This window comes from Triticum aestivum, chromosome 7D, assembly GCF_018294505.1.
Source record: "Triticum aestivum cultivar Chinese Spring chromosome 7D, IWGSC CS RefSeq v2.1, whole genome shotgun sequence".
NCBI classification, from domain to species: domain Eukaryota; kingdom Viridiplantae; phylum Streptophyta; class Magnoliopsida; order Poales; family Poaceae; genus Triticum; species Triticum aestivum.
In genome coordinates, this window is record NC_057814.1 from 153,332,756 (window position 1) to 153,337,766 (window position 5,011).

Sequence of the window (5,011 nt, forward strand, 5' to 3'; positions counted from 1 at the left end):
CTCCCGATCAGCAGGACCCCCGTTTCGACCGTAGGAGGTCCGTTTCGTCCGTTTTGCGGTACGCCACACCCCTCCCGATCAACAGGACTACCGTTTCGACCGTAGGAGGTCCGTTTTCTCCGTTTTGCGGTACGCCAGACCCCTCCCGATCAACAGGACCCCGTTCCGAACGTAGGAGGTCCGTTTCCTCCGTTGTGCGGTACGCCAGGCCTCGTTTCCATCGCCTGTTCCGTCCAAGCCCTCCCGATGAACACGACCACGCATTCCGTTCCGACCCAGTCGGTTGGCTCCCACGCGTTCCGTTGCCTCCCGATGAACACGGCGCATTCCGTTGCCTCCCCATGAACACGACGACGACGCTGTTTCTCCGTTCCGACCCAGCCATGTACACGAGCCATGGTCGTACGTATGCGTGAGTAGGCGTTCGAGACCCCGCCCGTATGTACACATACGTGGTCGTATTTTCTTTCTTGCACCCTGGCCGCTGTACGTATGTGTACATGCTACGTGCGCGCCTCTACTACGACACGTACGCGCCTCTACTACGACACGTGCGCGCCTCTACATCCACCAGTATATATGTACGTACACGTTCGCGACCAGAATGACAACGCTACGTACGCTTCGACCAGGTGGGTCCCGACTGTCAGGCACTTCCTTGCATGCGAAGATGTAGCTGGTGGGTCCCAGTAGTCGGGGGGGGGGCGAATCGTTTTGTTTTTTTTTGCCCGGACGCACTTCCTTGCGTGCGAAGGTGTAGATGGTGGGTCCCAGCCCCCCTGGGGGAAACGTTTTTTTTCACGAAATACGGTGGCCCGTCCGGTGGGTCCCCGTTGTCAGGTGGAGGAATAATTATTTTGGGCGTAATAAGGAGGCACTTCCTTGCTGCGGCCGTGGACCCAGCTGTCAGCGTCTCCATGCACAGTACTCTTCCGATGGAAGTCGGTCGTTGACCACATTGACCACGCCGCGCCGAGAGCACCACAGCGGTGGACGACGGCGAGGCCTAGGAAGGGGACGACACGTAGGCAGGGAAGACTCGGCAGTTGTTTCCCACGCGGAGGGGAGTACGAGGGTTTACTAGTTCGTCTGCCGTCGCCGGAGAATAACAGCAGGTGTGGGTGAGTAGAGGGATGGCCAGGCCAGCGATGGGAGTACGGTGGGGCGGTGAGGCCTGCGCGGCAGCACAGCCGGCCGCGGGGAGGATGGAGCAGGCAGTCCCGCCGGCGCTTGTTTGAGCGGCTGGAGCAGGAAGAGCAGAGATTGAAGAAGCACGACGGCCGTTGGATGGACATCCAACAGTCAGTGCTTGTGCGTCAACCTTTTTTTAGGAAAGCCTCAAATCTGTGGAAAACAGCATACAACCCATCTGCCATTATTTCTAATAATTTATAGCCAATTTGCTAATTCTTGAGGTTTTTTTGGAGCCCATATTCTTTTTGTTAGCATTACAGCCCATATTGTGGCCACGGTTAAAAAATTATACGAAATTTTGCATATTTCGGTGCGGTCCGAACTGTTTTTAATCCCGAAATTTCGACTGACATTCAAACTGATTTTAAAAATAAATGTATATCAATATAAAATCCAACAAATTCTCCACGCATAAAAGTTAATGTAATTTAAAATCTTGAAATGAAAAAAAAAGATATTTGAAACTAATTGCCGGTTTGATGTGTTTTAAAAATGTACATCCCATTTCTCATTACTGATGGGCCATTTTCTCGGCCAGCCGAATGAAAGCTCTCCTCGTCTTGAAAGATTTGCAGCCCAACAGGCCTGACAAAACGACTTACTTGGCAAATCACAAAAAAACTGGGTTGTGGCCGTGGACCCAGCTGTCAGCCTCTCCACGTACAGTACTCTTCCGATGGAAGTCGTTCCTTGACCACGTTGACCACGCCGCGCGGAGAGCACCACGGCGGTGGACGACGGCGAGGCCTAGGAAGGGGACGACGCGGAGCCGGGGAAGACGCGACAGTGGAAGCCCACGCGGAGAGGAGTACGAGGGTTTACTGGTTCGGCTGCGGTGTGAGGCTGCCGTCGCCGCAGGGCCTGGCCAGCGATGGGAATAGTAGGGGGCGGTGAGGCCTCTGCGGCAGCACAACCGGCCACGGGAGGCAGGAGCATGCGGCACGACCGGCGCTGCTTTGGGCGGCCGGAGCAAGAAGACCAGAGGTTGAAGAAGCACTACGGCCGTTGGATGAACATCGTACGGTCACTGGAGCTAGAATCGTTCATATTGACTAAGTTGACAAAGCCCTTCGTCCCCGTCAACTTAGTAGGCCCACAAGTCAGCCTCCCACCAAGGTGGGTCCCAGCTAGCCGGGGGAGTATTCATTTTTTTCTGCGTAATAAGGAGACACTTCCGGTGGGTCCGAGCTGACAGCGCGGGGGGGGGGGGACGTTTTTTTTCACGAAATACGGTGGCCCGTCCGGTGGGTCCCAGCAGTCAGGGGGAAACGATTTTTTTCGCAAAATACTGGTGGCCCGTCCGGTGGGTCCCCGCTGTCAGGTGGAGGAATAATAATTTTCCGCGTAATAAGGAGGCACTTCCTTGCGGCTGCCGTGGACCCAGCTGTCAGCCTCTCCACGTACAGTCCACGTCCGATGGAAGTCATTCCTTGACCACGTTGACCACGCCGCGCCGAGAGCACCAGGGCGGTGGACGACGGCGAGGCCTAGGAAGGGGACGACGCGGCAGTGGATGCACACGTGGAGAGGAGTACGAGGGTTCACTGGTTCGGCTGCGCTGCCGTCGCCGCAGAATAACACGGGGTGTGGGTGAGTGGAGGGATGGACTGGCCAGCGGTGGGAGTAGTAGGGGGCGGTGAGGCCTCCGCGGTAGCACAGCCGGCCACGGGAGGCAGGAGCAGGCGGCACGACCGGTGCTGCTTTGGGCGGCTGGAGCAAGAAGACCAGAGGTTGAAGAAGCACGACGACCGTTGGATGGACATCGTACGGTCACTGCAGCTAGAATCGTTTATATTGACTAAGTTGACAAAGCCCTTGGTACGTCAACTTAGTAGGCCCACAGGTCAGCTTCCGAAATGGTGTGCCCTAGATGTCAGGGAGAGGAATCATTTTTTGGGCGGGTGAAGCTAGAATATCCGAGATTGACGAAGAAGCACGGCATCCGTTGGATGGACATCCAACGGCCACTGCTGCTAGAACCGTGTGTTGACTATAAGTTGACAAAGCCTTGCATACGCGTCAACTCTGTTTTTTTAGGGGACGCGTCAACTTAGTAAGGCCAGAAGTGTGTGGCAGAGAACTTATAGCCCATTTGAGATTTTTAAGAATGTGTAGCCCATTTTTGAATTCTAATGGAATTTACTACAGCCCATTTACAGTTTGTTAAAAGTACAACCCATTTCAACCAACCGTTCAAAATAGAATTCAATAAAATTTTCCACATTTTGATGGGATCCGAAATATTTTTATCCCGAAATTTCTAGTCAGATTAAATACAATTTCAATATAAATTTATATTACGTAAAAATCCAACGAAACATTGTGCTCGCAACAATTAATGAAATTAAAATTTTCAATATCCAAAAATAATATTTTATAAAGTAATCACGTGTTTGGTGCATTTTTTTATAGTTACTGCCCAGTTTTTATAATTACATCCCATTTATTATTTCTTAAAGCCCATTTTCTTGTTAAGCCTAATGCATCCCTCCTAGGAAAGATTTGCAGCCCAGCGGGGCGGAGAATAACAACTGGACCTTGCCTGGGTATTCCTAAAAAAAGTATAGCTGGGCTAGCCATTTTCAGCTTGAAAACAATTAATATCTGGGCTGGATATCTGGCCTCGGCTAGACGGGCCACAGCCCGCCCAGTTAATACCTGCAGCGATGTTTTCGTTGTTGTTCAGAGGAGAAAAATTAATATCTGGGCTAAACATCGAAAAACTCTGCAGTGCTCACACCTCAAAAACACAAATACTGCTCGAGCTGCTTGGTCCCAGCTGTCGGCCGCTTCTTGTGCAATTCTCTCGTTTTGACTACTACATAGGTTGACAATGGTGTGGGACCGTGATGTCAGGAAACCAGGAGGAAGCAAATTAAATTATAGTTATATATATAATAAGGAGGCACTTGCGTACGTGAGGCTATGGACCTGGTGGGTCCCCATTTTCATCCTCTCCAAGTAAAGTCATCTCCTCGCCCGCGCGCGCTTTCCGCGCGAAACAGTCAGCGCCGCCCGCCCCGCTTCCCGGTGCAGGCGATTGCTCCACCTTCAAATGACACAAGTTCCATCTGTCCGTCCATCTGCCACCCACATTATTGATACGCGGTTGCCGAGGCGGCTACTCCGGCGCCACACGTCCGTCCCTCCGCCCACCCACCATTGCTATATAAACTGCTGCGCCGGCCATAGCCGCAGTCATCCGCATCCGTTCCCTTTCTCCTGTCCACACCACTACTGCCCACCATGGCTTCCTCGCGCTCCAGCGCTCTTCGGGACGGGCGGACGACGGACCACAAGGAGATGGCAGCCATTGCTGCCGACCGGCTGGCCAGCAGGCAGCCGGAGGACGACGACGTCCCAATGGAGAACATGGTAGTCGACGATCCGGCGCCAAACCCCTCCTCCGCGCCATCCTCGCCGGTGCATTGCACCATGACCATCCGCGAGGCCCGTGCCCAATATATGGACAGGGTGAGGCAGATGCGTGAGGAGCAGTTCCGGGAGGCGCAGGCCGACGCCGCCTACAACCACCATCTCCTCCAGGAGCACCTGCAGGCGGAGGAGCAGATCGCCGCGGAGCGGGCGGAGCAGGAGGCGCTGCTCGACTCGTACCGCTCCGCCCGCAAGGGCCGCCTCGCGCGCTGGCGGTACCGCATGCGGGTGGCGGAGGCTGCGGCCGCCTACAAAGAGGCTAGCAAAGAGGGCGATGAAGCGGGCGAGGCGCTGTTTGGCGAGACCGAGGACGAGGCAGAGGACAATGCCGGCTCTGACGAGTCCCCGCTCCGCTGGCGTCGACGAGGCCCTGCTCCGCCGA